The sequence below is a fragment of the Cricetulus griseus genome, chromosome 3 (genome assembly GCF_003668045.3).
Source record: "Cricetulus griseus strain 17A/GY chromosome 3, alternate assembly CriGri-PICRH-1.0, whole genome shotgun sequence".
Lineage (NCBI taxonomy): Eukaryota > Metazoa > Chordata > Mammalia > Rodentia > Cricetidae > Cricetulus > Cricetulus griseus.
In genome coordinates this window covers 17,604,778-17,626,671 of record NC_048596.1, presented here as the reverse complement: position 1 = coordinate 17,626,671, position 21,894 = coordinate 17,604,778, and the positions used below count along the sequence as shown (strand labels likewise).

The 21,894-nt window shown below is 44.1% G+C and overlaps 1 protein-coding gene across 2 annotated transcripts in view; it reads right to left on the bottom strand.

Annotated features, from left to right (window-relative positions):
• The window catches only part of LOC100752556 (dynamin-binding protein), a 101,206-nt gene that overhangs the window by 75,428 nt on the left and 3,884 nt on the right, over positions 1 to 21,894 (bottom strand). The window contains exon 1 of one of the 2 annotated variants that reach the window (XM_027407254.2): positions 19,731 to 19,809. The exons of the other annotated variant lie outside the window; for it this stretch is intronic. The gene's annotated coding sequence lies outside the window, so the exon portion shown is untranslated. Of the gene's footprint in view, positions 1 to 19,730; positions 19,810 to 21,894 lie in introns of those variants that run through there. 2 annotated transcript variants of the gene reach the window in all.

Here is a 21,894-nt window from a genome sequence, read left to right as displayed (position 1 = left end):
CCATGCTGGGGACATTTTAGAAGCCTGAGTTTGGTTCATAACTTAATCATTAATGGCTTCTGTAAGCTGTTCTCATCCAGATGGATGTTTGCAGGAGACACTGCAGGACAGATGGGCAGTGGGGAACACCACCCCTTCCTACTGGTGAGCACCTGTTTCTTCCTCCAAAGAGGTGCTCTGCATTTCAAATATAAATACCCTTGGAAAGATGGCTCTCCAAACCCTTTCAGAAGGTGAACTCTGTGAAGGAAGCCATTTTGTCTCTTTGTCTGTGGGTCTGCAGCAATGCCAGTATGGGAAAGCTTAAGTGATTGACAGAACCCGGTGGATACTATTCACATCTGAGCCCATAGTTCTGCTCACCTAAAGGAAAACCAACCATCTCAGGCATAAATAGCTTCAATCTCCAGCTTGCCTAAGTTTGACTGGGAAGCGGTGTGAGCCCTCCAGGTTAAGCATGGGTAACAGAGGCTTCTTGGCTCTACGAGCCCAAAGGACACTAAGAACAGCTACGATCTGAGTGCTCATCATGCCTCATGTGCCAGACTGATCCAGGAACCTGCACCATCCACTGCATCTTGGGCAGCAAGGTTCAAATCCCAGCACCACACCTTAGCAATTCACCCAAACTTGACAGTTAGCAAACAGCTAACCTAGAACCAGAGTTCAAGCCTGCAGGCTGCTAGTGGTCTTTTTACTAAAAACATTGCTTTTCTTAAATCACAGTAGTCTTTCTTTCAAAACCCGACAAACCATCACTTTCTTCTTTTGTTTCTTTGACATTTTGTTGGGAAAATTGTCAAGCACTGAGATAGAAAGAATTTTACTCTCTCACTGCCATGGCTGTTCCATAACCCTGACCACTGGGACTTTATCGTTACTCTCTAGCCCTGTATCCATTTATCATCTGATATCTGTATGGACTGCAGAAGAAAAATACTAAAGAAGTGCCCACCAAACATGGGCATACATGTCTTAAACAGAATTCTTTGTTGTTATTGTTGATCTTTAAAATTATTATTTTAGATATACCAAGTTCTTACTTGGGAGTTTAGGCTGGCCTTGAACTCATGGTACTCCATTTGCCTCAGCCTCCCCAGTTACAGGGATATGCCACCAAACCCAGATATACACTTGCTTACCATTTGTCTATTTTCTTAAATTAAGGACTTTCTCCTCTCAGCCAAAATTATAATTCTTTTCTGCCCACTAAAATGTCAGTGATTAATCTTTCCTTAAATGTCAATTTTTATATTAGTTACTTAACATTTAAAAGTCTTTCTATTTTCTATAATTCACCAAAACAGCCAACAAATATTTATCTAGCCAAACGGAGTCAATCAAATTCAATTCCCAGGCAGGATAAAAATTTGGCTCTAGTGGGCAGCCAGTCATTGGACAGCCTTTTACACTTCTGGAACCAGTGCTCCTGAGATCATGGTGGGCTGGCAGCAGCATTTAGACTCCCCATGTTGTAGTAAGAATCTAACCTAACCCACAGAAGCTTCCTGCTGAGAAGAACATCAAACTCTCCACCTAAAAACTAGCCTTACAAGGAAATAGCCTTATCCCCCTGGGGGAGACATGTCTTAAGTCTGCAGTGATTGATTGTATGTATATGTGTGTGTCTGTGTGTCCGGGTGTGTCAGAGCAAATGTGTGCAAGTGCATACCTGTGTGTGTGTGTGTGTGTGTGTGTGTGTGTGTGTGTGTGTGTGTATGTGTGTGTGTGTGTGTACGTGTGCCAGAAGAGGTTGAAGTCAGGTGTCCAATTTTTTAGTGTTTTTTAAAACATAGTATGTATGTATGTATGTTTGTATGTATGTATGTATGTATGTATGTATGTATGTATGTATGTATGTATGTGGTACGTGTGATATGTGTGTATACGTGTCCCAGAACACACTGGAGGTCAGAGGACAACTTGCAGGAATCGCTTCTCTCCTTTCATCCTGTGGGCTCTGGGGGATCAAACTCAGGTCATTAGGCTTGAGCATCAAGCCCACTGAGCCATCTTGCTGACCCTCTTCACCTTATCTTTTGAGACAGGGTTTCTCACTGAACCTGGAGCTCACTACTGATTTGGCTAAATTAGATGCCCAGCAAGCCCTCTCCATCCTCTCCCCAAGTTCTGGGTTACAGATGCACACTACCATCCTGGTTTTCTATGTGGCTGTTGAGGATTTGAACTCAGGTCCTCATGCTTGTACAACAAGCACTTTGCTGACTGAGCTCTGCCTCCTATGGCTATTTTAACATTTATTAGGGGTCAGTGCCTCATAATTCAGTTTTGCTCAAATGGCATTCTAAGAACATTCAAAATGTGTGGGAGATGGGCTAGTCCTGAAACCCAAAAGACTTAGTTTAGCCCCTCCCACAACTGTCTCTTCCCAAACACGTTCTAAGGATGCCAATCTTGGTGATCCAAAATACAGTGCACTGCAGTCATTATGAACTCAAGGAAGGCTGCAAACCATATCCCCTCTTGGAGGTCCACAAGTACTGGTACATTGCAGACCAAGATAGTCAGGCAAGAAGTCCCTTTAATTATGTCTTTACACTTGTCTGGGGGCTGAAGAAATGGCTCAGCAGTTGAAACCACCTGCTGCTCTTACAGTGGACCAAAGTTAGAGTCCCAGCAACCCCTGTCAGGTGGTTTATGGCCCCCATTAATTCCAGATCCAAGGGATCTAACATGCTCTTCTGGCCTCTACATACACACATACACATACACATACACATACACATACACATACACATACACATACACATACACATACACATACACACACACACAAATACATTTGGGCCAAGTGTGGTAGTGCACGCCTTTAAACCCAGCACTCAGTAAGTGTACAGCATGGATGAAACTTGAAGACATTATATTATACTAAGTGAAATAACCAGACACAGGGACAAACACTGCAGGGCTCCACTTAGATGAAGTACTCAGAGCAGCCAGAGCCGTAGAGACAGAAAGAGTAGCAGTGTCCAGGGCAGGGAGAGGAAGGGAATGGCCAGAGAGCTAGTATTCAGTGGGTATGGCTGTCAGTTTAGGAAAATGAACAAGTTCCGGAGGTGGATGATAGTGAATCAGAGACACAAAACTGTACACGTAACAGGTTCAAAATGGTAAAGTTTACGTTATATTCATTTATCATAATGAAAAAAAGTTTAACATGTCATAAAACAAGACTGAATACAGAAGAAAGCTTGGGAGACTGATTATTTTTAATAAACAACATATCCACAAGCCTGGACACACTGTTAAAAATCTGAGACTGTGAGCTGCAAACTTTCACCCTGATAGATACTGATATCATTCAGCTTAATGAGTAATTTCCAGCATGGCCTCTGGGGTAAAGGTCTGATTTGGGACACACCGTGGATGCAAAACATCAGCCCTTCCAGTTCTGTCCTCCAGCCTGCTCTATGTCCACAGCAACCTCAAGCTCCAAATCCAGGGGTTTGTCTCTGGATTCCTGCTGACTTCAACTACTGGGTTAGCAAGGATCTCAAGGGAGAGGAAGAGGCTGGGGTTCCCTCCCTGCTGGGCTGAGGTGATGTTGCCCCATCAACGGCTTCAGCTGGGAGGCCTTCTCCAAACAGCACTCCTACCCAGTCAAGTGACTATTCCATCGCCCTGCCCTGGAGCAGGGTGGCTCCCCATTAGCCTTGGTATAAAGCATAATCCTCAGCTATTTTCCCTAAACCTGTCCGTTCTACATTGAACTCCTCAAATGCTCAGATGGAGTAAGTTGCTGTGGAACAATCTTTTTGTACTCTGTAAATATGTACTGCTCTCATTGGTTAATAAAGAGCTGACTGGCCAATGGCTAGGCAGGATTTTGGGGGCAGAGAGAAGGCTGGGAGGAAGAAGGAGTCTTGAGAGTCTCAAGGAGACACAGAAGGAGTGCGAGATGAACATGCTGTACTGAGGTGAGGTCCCGAGCCACATGGTAGAACACATAAAATATGGGCTAACTTAAGATGTAAAAGCTAGTTAGTTACAAGCCTAAGCTATCAGCCAATCATTTATAACTAATAGTAAGTCTCTGTGTGGTTATTTGGGAGTGGTTGGGGGACAGAGCTGACCAGTGGTCCCAACAAAAACTTTGTCTATAGTAAGCTCTCTGTTTCTGATGGGCTCTGGGAGATACCAGCCCAAATGATTCTTAGAGCTCTGTGCATTGAAAATAAAACAGAAACTGAGGATTATAGGAAAGCATGAGGTAGTTTCACAATTCTACCATAAAGTGAGAGAGATACCAAGGGCATCAATTTTCAAGGTTTAAGAACACATTGGGGAGCTGGAGAGATGCCTCAACGGTTAAGAGCATTTGCTGCTCTTACAGAAGGACCCAGCTTTGGTTCCCAGCACCCACCTGGTGGTTCACAGCTGCCTGTAACTCTGGTTCCAAGAGATTCAGTGCCCTCTTCTGGCCCCCATAGGAGGCACACTTGCACGTGGTACGTGCACATACAAGCCAGCAAAACACTCAAACACACAAAATTTAAAACAATAACAATTTTTAAAAATTGAAAGAATATATTAGTGCCTGGGCCCTTCCTCACTCTCCCCTCACAGCCAGTATGTTCTCTCAGGAAGCATGGTGACACCACCATCTACATTCAGAACAAATTCTCTGAAGAGGTCTCCCTGACTGAAACAGCAGCCTGGTGTTCCTCCTCCTGTATGGGTATGCTTTATGAAGACCTTGAGACTTCCCCAGTTCTATAATGAATTCTCCAGAAAATAGGACCTCCAGGGAATCCATGTTAAGGATGTCAGTGCTGGCAGTGAGAAGTGTTCAACTTGACAAGCAACAGGGAGCTTCTTTCTGACAACACAGACGAGTGCAGTTTCTCCTCTGTGTGGAAGGATCGGAGGTGTCAGACATGAAGTCTAAAGCAGTTTCAGGAAAGAAGGAAATGAGTGAGGCTGGGAAAACAGCGTTTCCTCCAGGGCTCCGTGGTGCTGGCAGTTGACTTTGGACAGGAGGTCGGCAGCTGCTGCCAGGAGATTCCTCAGCGAAAGTACCAAAGGATGAACATGAAACGTAAATGCTGCACACTGTAGGGACCCCTCGCCCTCCAGGTGGGGAGGGAGTGTCATAGGCTTTTCCTCCACACCACCTGCTCCCCCTGCACACCCATCTCTAGTGAATTCTGGCTCTATGGCTTGTGGAAGGTTGGAACAAAGGAACCAAGCACACTCTGGCTTGGAGGGGATGATTAAAGAAACTAAGCTAGAAAAATAAAGGAGTCTGCAGCAAGCCTGTCTTAACATTTCACCTACAACAGTTATCTCAAACTTGTCCTGAGGAGGAAGACAGCATTTTCAGCCCCCAGGAAGGGGTATGTGGCTGAGCTCCCGGCAATCATGCAAGGGCCCTTCAGTCCTCAGACAGAAGCGAACACCATGCAGGAAGACACCAAGGTCCTCCTGTAAATATCCCAGCAGCTGGAACGGAGGCTTCCACCCCACACCCAGTGAGCTGACACTCCCTCTCTTTCTGTTTAATCTCTTTTTTTAAACAAGAAATTGCTCATATACCTTCACATCAGTTTTCTCTTTTGAACAAAACTGTGTTAACATAGGCAGGCCCCACAATTGATATTTTGAGATGGACAACATTTTAAGGCCTTTATGGGGGACACTTTTTTTCCCAAAAGACTTAACCTAGGAGTTCCTTCTTTCAGACTGACATTTCTTAAATCATTCATGAATCTTATCTATGAGTGGAAATTTAAAAACTGCTGACTTGTAACTAGATAAACGGGGCATGTCTGAGCCGGACAGCTTAACGACACATTAAAGTCAACAGCTCCACTGCGACGCAGCTGTAGCGCACACAGAATCTACAGTTGCACAAGTCTTTTTGAGATTAACATGAAACTCTAAAGTGAAACTTCAGGGTGCGGCTGCAGATACCAGCACAGTGAACAAGTGAAGCAGGCAGCCTGGACACATTTTTCAGGAAAGGCTTCGGAGGATATCTTCCCACAGTGCTCCAAGCACAGAGACACCAGCTACAGATCTGGGACACAGGCATTGTGTTTCTTTTCTTATCTATCGATTCAAGAAGGAGTTAGCCTTTCAGTCTGAGGAGATTTAAAAAGACACAGGAATTCCTTTATCTTCCAGCTCATTTTAGCCTGCAAAGCACTCGATGTTTTGGAAGAAATAATCAAGAAAGGAATTAAGAAAACCGAAGATTCTGAGAGAAAGAATGGGGAGAAAGCTGACTGGCTGGAGTGAAATATATCAGCAACTATTCCCGGGGCAGGCAATTTGGGTCATTTTAAAGAGTACCAATATCCAAGCACCATGGAAAACAGGCTTGTAGCGGTACACAAACAACAAAAGGACCACTGGCCCCTTACAGAAGCTATAGTCACCACACTAAGCAGAAGCCTGGAGTCTTCTGGTAGCTCATTTTCAAGGTGAACAAGGGTAACATGCCCAGTGAGTGGCTTAGATGGTTGAACAGGACTTAGTGTCCTAACATAGATGACCAGGCCTTTCCTTCCCCGTAAACACAGAGGGACCACCCACCACCAGGAAAGCGAGTGAGAGCGATGTTATTTCACATTCCCTTGTTATGATTTTGACTAAAGTTTTAGTTATTAGTAATAACTGAATAAAACACACCAGGAGTTATCAATATTCAATATTGATATTCAATATGATTTGGTAAAGGGTACCACTCCCCATAAGAGTAAGAAAGGAGAAATGATTACAATTACTTGAAGCTAAATTTTAATGAGAAAAGGAATAACATAGTCCTCTGATAGAGAGCTGCAAGGTCACACAGCACGCAGGATGACACCTAAGGTCACACAGCACGAAGGATGACACCTAAGGTCACACAGCATGCAGGATGGCACCTAAGGTCACACAGCATGCAGGATGGCACCTAAGGTCACACAGCATGCAGGATGGCACCTAAGGTCACACAGCATGCAGGATGGCACCTAAGGTCACACAGCACGCAGGATGGCACCTAAGGTCACACAGCACGCAGGATGGCACCTAAGGTCACACAGCACGCAGGATGGCACCTAAGGTCACACAGCACGCAGGATGGCACCTAAGGTCACACAGCATGCAGGATGGCACCTAAGGTCACACAGCATGCAGGATGGCACCTAAGGTCACACAGCACTCAGGATGGCACCTAAGGTCACACAGCATGCAGGATGGCACCTAAGGTCACACAGCATGCAGGATGACACCTAAGGTCACACAGCATGCAGGATGACACCTAAGGTCACACAGCACGCAGGATGGCACCTAAGGTCACACAGCACGCAGGATGACACCTAAGGTCACACAGCATGCAGGATGGTACCTAAGGTCACACAGCATGCAGGATGGCACCTAAGGTCACACAGCATGCAGGATGGCACCTAAGGTCACACAGCACGCAGGATGGCACCTAAGGTCACACAGCACGCAGGATGGCACCTAAGGTCACACAGCACGCAGGATGGCACCTAAGGTCACACAGCACGCAGGATGGCACCTAAGGTCACACAGCATGCAGGATGGCACCTAAGGTCACACAGCACGCAGGATGGCACCTAAGGTCACACAGCATGCAGGATGGCACCTAAGGTCACACAGCATGCAGGATGGCACCTAAGGTCACACAGCACTCAGGATGGCACCTAAGGTCACACAGCATGCAGGATGGCACCTAAGGTCACACAGCATGCAGGATGACACCTAAGGTCACACAGCATGCAGGATGACACCTAAGGTCACACAGCACGCAGGATGGCACCTAAGGTCACACAGCACGCAGGATGACACCTAAGGTCACACAGCATGCAGGATGGTACCTAAGGTCACACAGCATGCAGGATGGCACCTAAGGTCACACAGCATGCAGGATGGCACCTAAGGTCACAGAGCATGCAGGATGACACCTAAGGTCACACAGCACGCAGGATGGCACCTAGTGGAAATAGTGCCTGTAGAGTCTGACATGGGAACAACCACAAGGCCTGGAGGATGAGCAGCAGAGTGTGCCTCAGAATGCAAAACAATAAAGCTAGGACAGGCATGGTGGCATGTGTCTTGTGAGTTCAAAGACAGCCTGGTCTATACAGTGAGTTCCAGACCAGCTAAAGCTACATAGTGAGACCCTGTCTCAACCTACCCACCCCAATCAAAAAAAAAAAAAAAAAAAAAAAAAAAAAAAAAAAAAAAAAAAAGGTAAAAGGAAGACACATTTAACCCTCTTGGAGAATGACGGGATTCAAAATTGGGAGGGGTCACCTCACATACATGGAAATTTGAAAGTGAGCAACAATATGCAAAAACCGGATGAATCTGTGGTTAGCTTTTTTAAAAAAAATCTTTTTTTTAAACCTTTATTTTTCTTTCACATGTTTGGGTATTCGGCCTGCATGTAAGTCTGTATCACATGCATGCATTGCCTGCAGAGGCCAGAAGAGGGTGTCATGTCCCTTAGGACTGGAATTAGAAACGGTTGTGAACCGCCACGCTGGTGCTGGTAATCTAACCAGATGGTCTGCTTCTGCAAGGGAAGGGCAGACAGTGCTCTTCACTACTGAACCATCTTCCCAGCTACTTTACTTTAATAGCAATTGGGATAAGATCAAACTAGAAAGGAACAGGGAAAGATTTGTATCACACACTGCATGAAGAGAACAAAAACGGTGCTTTAATTATGTTGCAGATACTAATGGTAATCTCTGGCAGTTGACACGAGCTGGAGAGCTAATTGACTTACAAAAAGCAAAACCATAATTACTGGCCAACTAACTATGTCCTAGAGCAGGGGTTCTCAACCTTCCTAATGCTGCGACCCTTTACACAGTTCTTCATGTTTTGGTGACCCCCTCAGCCATAACAATATTTCCATTGCCACTTCATAACTGCAATTTTGCTACTCTTGTGAACTGCAATGTAAACATCGGTATTTTGTGATGGTCTTAAGTGACCCCCCCTGGAAGGGTCTTTTGACCCCCAGGTTGAGAACCACAGACCTAAAGACTCCAGAGTCTTGTTTTGGGACAGCTAGCACTGTGATTCTTGTCTGACAACAGGGGTCAGAATTCATTGCATTGTTCTGTCTAGATCTACATACCATGTTGTTTTGCTTTTACAAAAATAAGTGAGGGAACTAGAGAGATGGCTCAGAAGTTAACAGCACCGGCTGCTCTTGAAGAAGACCAGGGTTCAGTTCCCAGCACCCACATGGCAGCTCACAACAGTCCTTAACTCAGTTCCAGAGGGTCCATCACCCTCTTCTGACCTCCAAAGGCACAGGCATACATGCAATGCACATACATGCATGAAGGCAAAACTCTCATAACGTAAGATAAAAACAATAAATCTTGCAACAAAACTTTAAAATATAAAAATAAATAGTTGAAAGTTAGCAAACATTTTTCTCTATTCATTGAGATGGGCACTTGCCCTCCTTTAATCTGGTAGTGTGGTAATTACATTTTCAGACATTAAACATTTTGAATTCTTGGGTTGGATGCCAGCTCTCTTTAAACTGAAAGTTCTGAGTTGCAACTATTTAGAGATTTCTATACTATGCTCCCAAGGGATAATGCTCTATAAGCCCAACTCTCCCCCTTTTCTCCCACAATACTGGGATCAGACCTTGTACATGTGAGACCAGCACTGCCACCAAGCTACATCCCGGCCTCTTCTCTTGTAAAAGACCTTGTCAGATTTAACATGTGAGAGCCTGCCAGCCTCATAAAATGAACGGGGAACTGTATGTCTCTCCTCTCCTTTCCCTTCCTCCCCCTCTGCTGGCCTGCTTCTCACCCCTGTGGCCCATCCCTTCCTCCCCTCTGCAGGCCCTTTCCCCTCTTCCCCTCTGGCCCCTGGCAAATACTATTCCACTTTCTGTCCCTTGTGGACAATTCAAATTCTAGTGAACTCATGCAATACAGGGTCTTGGTGTTGTTCTCTCAGTGCAGTGTTTTCAAGGTCATCGTGTCACTTTCAAACAGAAACCATCAGCTTGGGGCATATGGAACCATTATGCACAGACTACAGAGCCAGGCAGTGTGTAGCCGACCTCCATCCCTCACTAGAGGTTCAGCATTTAAAACAATGTTTCTGTGTCCTAACTTTTTCACATGTATGGCCAGTTTACTAGACTGGGGCTCACAGCTGTAGTGACATTTAAATGAATTAATACATGGGAAGCAGACAGACAAGGACCTCATATAGATATGAAGAGAGTCAATTCTGGGACGACAGTCTCAAAGTGCTTTCTTTTTAAATACAGGGTCTTACCATAGAGCACTTGCTATGTAGACCAGGTGGGCCTCCTGCTCCACCTGCTTCTGCCTCCTTGGTGCTGGGGTTAAAGGCATGTTCCACTACACCTGGCCCTCCAGCTCTCTTTCATAGCACTGAGGTGTTACAAGGTTTTAAAATGAAGGGGCTGAAGAGGCAGCTCAATGAATAAGAGCCCTGGCTTCTCTCCCAAAGGGCCTGGGTCCAAGTACTGGCACCAGCACCCATATGGCAGGCAGCTCACAACCATTTTTAACTGGAGTCCCATGGGATCCAATGTCCTCTTCTGGCCTTCTTGGGTACTACATCCACACAGAGTAAAAAATAAAGAAAAAAGACAAATCTTTAAAATAAAATTAGAGATCCTAACGAAGAGGAATGGGGAATGAGCTAGTAAGTGTTGGGTTCCTTTGTGGGGATGGAAATGACCTGGAATTAGTGATGACAAGTTTTCTGATCTCACTACACATGTGCTATAGTAACACACACACATGCACACACATACACCCACACAGACACAGACAGACACACGCACGTGCTCATGTGTGTGTAGACACACAGACACACACATGTATTCACATATGCACACACACAGCAGACATACACAGACACACACATGCACACACATGCAACACACACATACACACACACCCATGCACACATAAATAAGTATTTTAAAAAGAACAAGTTGTGTGTTTGTGTGTTTGTATGTGTTGTGCTTGTGTGTTGTATGTGTTATGTTTGTGTGTTTGTATGTGTTGTGTTTGTGTGTTTGTATGTGTTGTGTGTTTGTATGTGTTGTTTGTGTATTTGTATGTGTTGTTTGTGTGTTTGTATGTGTTGTGTTTGTGTGTTTGTATGTGTTGTCTGTGTGTTTGTATGTGTTGTGTTTGTGTGTTTGTATGTGTTGTGTTTGTGTGTTTGTATGTGTTGTGTTTGTGTGTTTGTATGTGTTGTGTTTGTGTGTTTGTATGTGTTGTTTGTATGTGTTGTTTGTGTGTTTGTATGTGTTGTTTGTATGTGTTGTTTGTGTGTTTGTATGTGTTGCTGAATACTGGTCCCACTGCCTTATGCATTCTATGAACATGCTCCACCCATAAAATAATGAGCAAATTTAAAATGGGAAATCATATGTACTACTACATTGAATTAATAACTATAAATAACAGCATCTGACTCTTAAGTGACACAGCATGAGTTTCAGTTTCCTCCTCCTTTTTCTTGTGTGTGTGTGTGTGTGTGTGTGTGTGTGTGTGTGTGTACGGTTTTTTAGACATCTTTTGTATCCCAGGCTGGCCTTGAACTCACTATGTAGCTACAGATGGCCTTGAACACCTGATCCACCTGCCTCCACCTCCTAGGTACTGAGATAATTGGCATGTATCTGCCAATATTGCCATTATCGGCCACTGAACCTGGTACATGTGATGTGGTCCAAACCAGGGTTCCCCTTGTGCTAGGAAAACTCACAACTAACTGAGCCATCCCCAGCCCTAGTTTCAGTTTCTCACTCCACTGGTCTAACAACTCTGTGACTTTGGGAAAGTCAACTGGAAACTCCTCAGAATGTTAGTTTCTTCATCTATAAATTAACATGATAGTCATTTACTTCACAGTGTACGACAAGGATGCAATCTGAAATGTTGCTAAATATCTGGCACACCTGCTAACAGAAGGCAGGCACTCAGAAAACGCAGGCTGCGATGATGATGGTCACGATCACCCAAACTGCAGCACAAACAATACAGCTGAGGCAGCATTTCTGGGCGGATCTAACTTCTCTGAACTGCAACTGTGTTCTTGAGAAGAGGGAGGAATGTGAGTCTTTTGTGGGGAAAGAGCCATGGCCATCCCTTCCCGCTAAGCTGCACATGAGCTGTGTATTCATGACAGACCCACACGGGGTTGGCAGTCACAAAGGAGATCCCTACTCATGAGTCCAAGAAAACCTTTGCCAAATACCTTCCGGGAATAAATGGAGGATATGAAATTAATTCATTTACTTTTATTAAAAATACCCTGTACTTCTAGGAAAGAACAATGACTCTGCTGTTAAATCATTAAACGTAGCTGGCTGACTCTACCTGTTCTGGGGACCTACAGCAATGGACTCTTGCATGCTACCCACAAACCTCACCTCCCTCTGCCTTGTCTCCCACACCGTGGCTAGGAAAACACAAACCCTCACACTTCTCCATGCCCGGTGTTCTTCCACCCACCACTTGCAGTAAAACTCCTCCACTGGGCACACAAACCTTGTTAATATCTAGTCCCCACAGGTTTGGCTTCATTTCCTGCCACCCTCCTTCTAATCATGCACCCTAATGTCTAGCCAAATCAAACACCATGCCAGGGCTCTCTGCAAGGCCACGTGCACCTGTGCCCTGCTTGTCCCTCTGTCCATGTGAAAAAAACCACAAATGGGTAACTGAAACACACCAAAGCAACTGTCTTCATTGCATATCAAGAACATAATGCAGCATTATAGATCATGCCACCAGCCTGCAACTGTAGACAGCTTTCACCTCCGTTATCTTTTGTACGTACTGTTGCTTCCCTTGGTTAGACATAGATAATGAGTAATTTTAAAATTTCTGATTTTGATTTTTTACATTTTTTGAGAAAAGGTGTCACGGTGTACCCCATGCTAGCCAGGAACTCACTGTGCAGCCCAAGCTGGCCTCAAACTTGTGTCAATCCTCCTGCCTCAGTCTCCCAAGTCTTATGATTACAAGCATGTGCCACCACGCCTGCCTGAAGCACTTTTTATTTTTCACTCATCGCTGAAAGGAAGACACCAGTATGGCACAGACCACCCCTGATGAACATTGCACTTGCAAATAATCAACGTTAGGTTTTAAGCTGTTCAAGTCATAATAAGAGGCAACTGTCCCAGTTTGAATTTCCTCTATGGAATATAGGAATAAACTTTGAGCATATTGATCAAATTCACTTGGAAGCTTTTCAGTGATTTACTGTAAATGCTTTAACATGACCAGCCTCCTTAGGACTATAATCAGTCCGCTGAATGTCTTTCTCTATGTCTTAGTTTATTAACTATTTGGCTTAAAACTAGATGAAAATGCTGACACTAGTATTTTCTTCTTAGGACCTTTGAATCAGTGACAGATCAGACGCAGCAAACTTCAGCAGCATTTGTCTGTGTTACTTGAACACTGGTTTGCTATCCTATGGAATTGTCAGATGATGGACAGGCAAATGCAACACCCCCCCCCCCCCAGATAAAGAAAGAAAGAACAGAAACCTGGATTTCTTCATGCCCACAGTGACCCAGATACCGGGATTACTGCATCTAGACACTGGCAACAAGAACCTGGGTTACTGAAAACTGTGGATTCAGAGGCATCTGTACTAGCCGATGACACCCAGCCCTGTGAGCTGCGAGTCTCCAAGACCAGAGCAGGCACCTGCAGAGTCTGGCTCCAAGCAAACTCACTTTCCCCAACCTGGCCCTCAAGGAGTCCTCAGTGCTTTCTGATAACAGATCAACACCATTAGAGGATTATATCCCAAGGATGTCCTGCCATTGAGCTCTGGGAATCCTTAAAGCAATCCACAGTCCCTGAAGATGAAAGCTAGAGGATTTCCACCCTACCCACCCCACCCCTAGTGCTAAGTAACATGGAAACTGTCTTGCCAGATAGTTACAGAATCCTTTCAAGGCACAAGGTATTGAAATGGCAATGGCTGGCTATAGATAATGTCACTCCCTGACACCTGGAACACTCTAGAAGACTCCTCAGAAATGATCTCAGGGCAAAATCAAACTATATGGGACAGTGAATTCTATTTATAGTGACTGAGAAATTTGGAATCTTTTGCAATGGCCATCAGACAAAAGGGTAAGTTATAAGCTAACTCACTATAGAAACAAGAGTAAAATTGTGCTAACCAAGCTCTTAAAAACATCCATTTTGTAGGAACCCTTAGGACAAATGGCCAGATTTTTCAACAAATAGATTATAAGCAAAATATTTAAATTTAAACAGTCCAGCTTCTTCCACAAATAGATTATAAGCAAAATATTTAAATTTAAACAGAACAAATTAAAGTCTGTTTAAGAAATGGATGTATTATAAACTCTGTCATTTTATTTGTTGTTTGTTTGTTTGTTTGTTTGTTTTGCTTGAGACACAGTTTCTCTGTAGCCTTGGCTGTCCTGGAACTTGCTCTGTAGACCAGGCTGGCCTCTCACTCATAGAGATCCACTTGCTTCTGCCTCCCGAGCTCTGAGATTAAAGGTGTGCACCACCATGGCCTGGTTAAATTCTGTCATTTTCTTGGATCTATTTTTTTAATGAATTATTTACAAAAATAATGGTGCTAGGGAAATGGCTCAGTTAGGCTGCACAAGTCTGATGACTTCCCCGCGCCCCCAACCCACATAAAGGCTGGACTCTGGCAGTAACCACAGCTGTATCCCAGCATGCCCCAACAGGAGGCAGAAGACAGAAACAGGAGAATCTCCAGAAGCTGGTAGCACAGTGAGCCTGGTTTATGCAACTCAAGAAGACTCTGCCTCAAGAAGATGGAAGGGCAAGGACCAATACCTGAAGATTGTTGTCATTGGACCTCCACAAGTGCACGTTGTACATGTGAGCTCACAAGAGACACACATATGCAAACAAATACATGTATTAAATTAATTTTTTAAATGATGGTGTGTGTCTGTAATCCTAGCATGTGGGAAGCTGAGACTGGACCCCCATGAGTTTCAGGCTAGCCATTGCTGGCCTTGGTGCACTACAGCAAATAACAGGGTCTCTGCAGATAAACTAATCCAAGTCTGATGGGCAGAGATCTGTTACAGTCGGCAAGATAACTTCACAGAAGGTTCCTTACTAAGGTACGTCGAGCTTCTCAACATTAAACACAGAGCTAAAGCATTATCTCCCACATAATCATCCTGAGCTGGCTAACAAGCTCACTGCTGGCATATTATTAAATTAATTATATTATCATATCATATTACATTGGAGATGAGGTCTCCCCACATAAAGCAGGCTAGTCTTGAACTTGCAATCCTCCTTACAAGCATGGGCCACCCTCACTTCTAGCTTCCTTTCATTTGAATTTGGTCAGCTAATGAAACTCAGTGAGACAGATAGCATAGGATAACTAGAATAAGACACTTGTTGCCATGTTTACTGTGGCAGGAGAGAGAGAGACCTGTTGTTTGGGAGAAAGTAAGGACACAGAAAGAAATGAGTATACAGGAGCAACTTTGAACCACACCAGGGCAGCAGCGCTTGGGACCTGACCATGACTGAGTAGCCGGAGTGCTGAGCACTAGGTAGGGGCCATACCTGCACTGGCCTGGGGACAGTATTATCAAGTCCTTGTAGCAGGTGTCTGCTAATATCCCACATGGTGTTATGTCTGTGTGTTCTGGTCTATGAGGTCCAACAGCCCAGAGTGAGATTCATAATAATACTTATTGTTAGAAACAACAGATAAGGCAAAATAGTGTCTACTTTACTAGGGATGGGAGGAGAGAACAAACTAGAAAGGGGAGGTCATGGGGTGTGAGGCTGGGGAGTGAAGCACAGCTCGGCACATCCATTGCAACTTTTTCTGCTGATGGGGCAGGCTCATTTATGCTAAAAGAATCGCAGCCTGAGAACAATGCCCAGTGTGCACACAGCCCAGGACCCATGGCTGGAGCGTCAGCACCAGGCATTCTCTCCTGGTCCCTCTCCCATCATGGCTGTCAGCATCGCAAATCCTTACTCTGCTTTCAGGAAAAGGCAGCATGCCCTCCCTGCCCCCAGCGGAGGCTGGAACCATGACAGTGCCTCTCTGGGTGGACAGTGTGCTTGGCCTGGCCCACACTATCAAGGAGAAATGGGATCCACTACCTCACCCACCCTCACCTTAGAAGGAGGCTGAGAACTGTCTTTTCTCATCCCCTCCCCCTGTAGGTTTCCTATTTCTGGGTCACAAGACAGATTCATTCGTAGAGGCACAGTGATGGAGGTGCCTGGGGTAACTTGGCAGAAAAAAAAAATCTTGTCTTTGTAGAGCTCTCTTTCTCTTGAGAGGTGAGTAAGACATCAGCTGCATTCCAGAAAGAGGCAAGGGTTAATACAAACTGGGAACAAACATTCCAGCAAATCAGGATGAAGGGATGGGCATGAGGAGGAAGCACACTTGTGTGGAATTAAACTTGCTGATGATAAGAATGTTAACTCAGGAATTTGCTCACTTCCTACTATTTAAATGATCTTGTGTCCACATAGGACAGATCACAAGACAGACAGAGGTTAGGGAAACAAACTGAATATGTGGGGCTTCATTTTAGAGTCAAAACAAAACAAAAAGCTAGGTGTGTGATACTGCATACCTGCAATTCCAGCACTTGGGAGGCTGAGGCAGGAGGATCCTTGCAAGTTCCAGGCCAGCCTGGTCTACATAGCAAGTCCAGAAGGCAGAGTCCAGACCTTGACTTAAAAGAAAAAAAAAAGACTATTTTCTTTATTTCATTTATTTTTCGAAAAGGGAAAATGTGGTCTGAAGAGAAGAATAACCAGGGACTGAATTGATGCTCAAGGGTCAAATCCTCAAACAGGTACCTCCTGCTTCTGGATTTGGGACATGCTCTGTTGGGATCTAGACCACTGATGCCACATGTCCAACTACAATGCTGAGCTTGGTGCACAGAGCATGGTGGTTCCCTGGGGCTTCTCCCCACACCTAAAGCTAATCAGAGCCTGATCCTTCCCAGGGGACCAAGATGAGGCCAAAGTGAGCTCAGCTTAACCCTGAAAAAGGAAGAAGGCTCTGAAAACCTGGGCTCTGAAAACCTGGGTTTAAGTCCATCCCGGCCTCCACAACAAGATGGGAGTGAAAAAGTCCATTAACAGGTTGGCACCAAAGCTGGGATTATAGATTTGCTTTTCTATATTTTACAAACTTCTGTGTTTAATACATGTAGTTTTTAAATGATTATGGGGGGAAATACTGATCTAAAGTGGGAGAGAAGGGACAATGGTAACTAAATTCACCAACAATCGTAACTGTCACTGAAGACCCACCTACATCTCTACCTGCAGTTTTTCTTGAAAGAGCCTTCAGACTTACAGCTAGAGTGGAAACTGACCCAGAGTAAGGGAACTGGTGTTTTATGTCTTTATTGACAATCACACTGACCACTCCATGTGTCATGCTGAACAAGACTCTTCCTTCACACAGCAAACGTGACCTCACTGTGGAACAAGCTTATGTTAGGCTCTTGAGATTTGACCACACATTAATGGATGTAGAGTGCAGAAATATGGAGGATTCTTAGTTATGTGTGGCTAGTAACAACTTAACCATAACACTTAGGATTTGGGCTTGCAGCCAGAGTGAAGCCATCTGATTTCCTGGAGGAAAAATCAAGCAAGGTTTTCCATAAGGTTTAACATCTATCCAGCTGCCCATGACAGAAAAGCTCAATAAATTACAAGCAGGAGGAAACACCTGCCCCTGATAAAGGGCACACATACAAACCCACACACTTTTATCCCATCACTGGGAGGTAAAAGCAGGTGGATCTCTGTGAGTTTGAGACCAGCCTAGTCCATATAAGAGTTTCAGACCAGCCAAGGTTACGTAGCGAGACCCTGTCTAAAACAAAACAAAACCTACCAAATATTAGACAAATGAACAAATGCTACGCAGAATGGGAAAATTTAGATTCCTTCTTTTCAAGTTGTCAAGGATGTCTCTGGGGGAACATTGTGATGCAGTCCTGGAAGCCCTGGCCAATGCCATAAGAAAAGAAAAAGAAATAAGATATAAAAGGATGGGAAAGAAGCTACAAAACCATTGTTTTAAGGATATAACTAACTACTTGGGGGGAAAAAAAAGCTGGAAGTAAAAGTGAATGACACAGAGAAGCAAGGCTGTTACACACAAGGCAAGGTCTGTTTAGAACAATCAGGAACCACAGATTGTATAGACTTGGGTTCATTGACATCAGCCTACTTCTGCCAGAGTTGATTACTTTATTACTATTACTGTTAATAGTTTTGAAATACTGTTGATAGACTCGGTCAAGCAGCCAGTGGACTTTTGCCGATGGGTTCCCTGCACAGAGGCTTCATGGCACAGAGAGGGGCTTTGGAGGACACATCATTTGTTTCTCGGGATTGCACCAAGCCTGACTATGACTCTATTCACAATATTAATATACAATTCGCACTCCAACTCTAGTTTTGAGGAAATCCTTTGAATTTCTTTTCACAAAAGCTTGATAATACATACTGTGTGGAACAGTAATAAAAATTTCAAGAAAATACAGAATTGTCTACAGCAGCAGCATCCTAAATGTGTCTCAGCCCATCTGACTGGGGAAACTAAGCAGGGCCAGGCTTGGTAGTCCTTATATGGGAGACACCTGGGTGCTGTTGGTTTAACAAAGAGAGAAAGAAAATACAGAACTGAGAAATACCAATTTCCTAGTTTGTATATTTTGTAGCACCACAAGGATGGCCAAGGTTAAGTATATAAAAAAGATATTGTTCCTAATAAAACGAGACTTTGCCCTCTGTTTCAGAACAGCAGAGAGCCAGAATTTAATAGCTGGCACAGAAGATGAGAGAAAAGGCCATGCTAAGCATCTTAAACTACTGATAACCATCTAGAAAATAATTAGAAGAAATATGATTCACAATAGGATCAAAACATGAAGTATCAAGAATGCCCTTGTAGGGTTTCATGAAGGGATTCAAGGCCTGTAATAAAGGGCCTGAGGACAGCTCAGTAGAGTACTTGCCTAGTGTGCACAAGTCCTTGAGTTTGACCTGTGGGGCCTGGGGATAAAGGACTTAAACATGAGGCGATGAAGTACCTAGAGGTAAAAGTCGATAGAGACTGTGCCCCGCTCCAAAGGATCAGGGAAGCATGCAGACACGCTGAGAGGATGCACCCATGGCTGGGTGCTAACATTTGGTTATTCTAGAGAAGAAACACACAGGAGCCCTTTGTACTATTCTTAGAACTCTTCTGTTAGTTTTAAATTATTTCCAAGTTAGAAAATGAGTTGAGTGGAGAGACATCTTACATGCTTTTGGGTAGAACATGTTACCATTAAAAAGATATCAAGCCTACTCAAAATAACTTACAAATTTAATATAATCCCAATTAAAAAATTCTCTCAAAATATCATTTCTGAGTAATTTAATAAATTTACTCCAGATTTTATAAGGAAAAGTAAACTTTGGTCCAGGAACAGTTACATAAGCTTTAAAATGAATGAGTCAACACATGATAATGATGACGTCATTGTAATAAAAAGCAGAGCAACAAAACCTGCAGGGAGAGGTACAGACCAGTGGGACACAACATGCATGGAACCACAGACCAATGCAACTACAAACTAGTGGAACAATGTGGGGATATATTATTTATAATTTATTAAAGCTTACCTGAGGATTCTGAAAGCAAAGTCATCCACAAGCCATAGAAGCCAGGCACATATCTTTAATTCCAGCAGCCAGAAGCTAGGAGGTGGTGGCACACACCTTTAATCCTAGAACTCGGGATTAAGAGGTAGAAGGATCTCTGTGAGTCCAGGGACACCCAGATCTACCCAAGATTGATGCAGTCCCAAAGAGAAACAGCTCACACAAAGGTGATCTCAGAACCTGGGATCACACACCTTTAATCCCAGCACTGGGGAGATATAAAAGACAGGAGCAAGGTCTCAGTATCAGGCATTCATTCTCCAGCCACATTGAGAACAGGAAGACATTCAGTCTCAGGATTCTCCAGCCACACAGAGGAGAAGCAGCAGGATCAGCCTATTCAGCCTGAGGTATCTGTAAGAGCTAGTGGCCAGGTACTTTGCTTTTCCGATCTTCAGCTTGAAGTTTGAGCCCCAATATGAGTCTCTCATTTATTTATCATGTTACAGGATAAAACATGAGTGGAACCACAGACCAGTGGGACACAACATGCATAGGACTACAGATCAGTAGGATAGGCATGGAGCTACAGAACAGCTTGACATGGAAATCACAGAGAAGGGGGAAGGGGACCATGGCTCAATAAAGAAAAGCATCAACTTACTTTTCTTTTTTTCTTTCTTTCTTCCTTCATTCCTTTCTTCTCTCTCTCTCTCTCTCTCTCTCTCTGAGTGTGTGTGTGTGTGCAAGCACGCGTCAGGGCACTGCCTGTAGAGGTCAAAAAGGGCATCAGATCCTCTGGTGCTTAGGGGCTGCCCACTGTGGGTCTGGGGATCCGAGCTCAGGTCCTCTAGGAAAACAGCAAGTGCTCTTAACCACTGAGCCATCTCTCCAGCCCCAGGATGGAGTTTTTTGTTTTGTTTTGTTTTATCTGAGATGTATAAACATAGGTTAAATAGATTATTTGATAATATAAAATTAAGGATTTATCTTGACCAAAGAAGGGCAAATGAAAATAGACAGAGCAGATGAGAAGACAGTGGCAAAGCGTAAATGTGTCCAGGAGTATCTCCATTACAATCAATTATGCACACCATGACACCACACACATCAATGAATGACACAGAAAGGGCTCGAATTTACAGGAAGCTGCATGTCAAAGAGATGCTCAAAATGACTAGTAATACAAAGATCCAAACTAAAATAACAAGCAGTCATGTTGGACTTACAAGATCAGAAAAAAGTGCACAAAGATGAATGCTGGTGAAACATGACGACGAAGATACTTCTGGCAGGATGGAGACCGGGACACTATTGCAGAAATGAGTCTGGGATCATTTACTCAGTCGCAATAGTGTCCTCCTTCTAAGCCTACAGCCCTCAGAAAAGTTACACGGCTTTGTAAGCACTCACATAGGAGAAGGTGTTCACAGTTGTTATTATTTGTGGTGTTTCGGGTGAGCAGGTCACCCTGAGCGTTCATCTGCTATGCAGAGAACAGGCGACTGTGGCGTGTGAAGCAGGAGCACACACCCCAACAGAGAAAAAGAAGAGCCATAGCATTAATGTTAAAACACAGAGTGCAAGATCCCACTTGAACAAAACACACAGTGAAATGCACTGAAAAGAGGGCCTGTGAGGAGGGGGTGACGCGGTTGCTGGAGCCATGCCTGGCTCAGTGGGTTAGGGCACTTGCTGCTCCTCAGGGCCTGGGTTGAATTCCTAGCACCCATGTGGTGGGTCACTACCAACTTTAACTCCATTTCCATGAGATCTGGCACTAGGCGTGCATGTGGTACACATATACACATACAGACAAAACACTCACATATATGAAATAAGTAAATCTTTAAAAACATTTCCAAAGAACACATGGGGCAGGTGAGTGGGATAACAAAACTGAAAACAAAAGAAATATTTTAGATTGTGATAAAAATAACTCAAATGGGGGCTGGGTAGTGGTGGTGCATGCCTTTAATCCCAGCACTGCAGAGGCAGGCAGATCTCTGTAGGTTCAAGGCTATCTACAGATAGAGTTCCAGGACTGTCTGGGCTACATAGAGAGACCCTGCCTCAAAAACAACAGCAACAAAACTCAAATGGTCTGTGATGGACAAAAATTAGGACTGTTTCCTTCTCGAAAGTTCCAGATTTTCCTGACAACAAAAGCTGCTCTGGCTGCCAG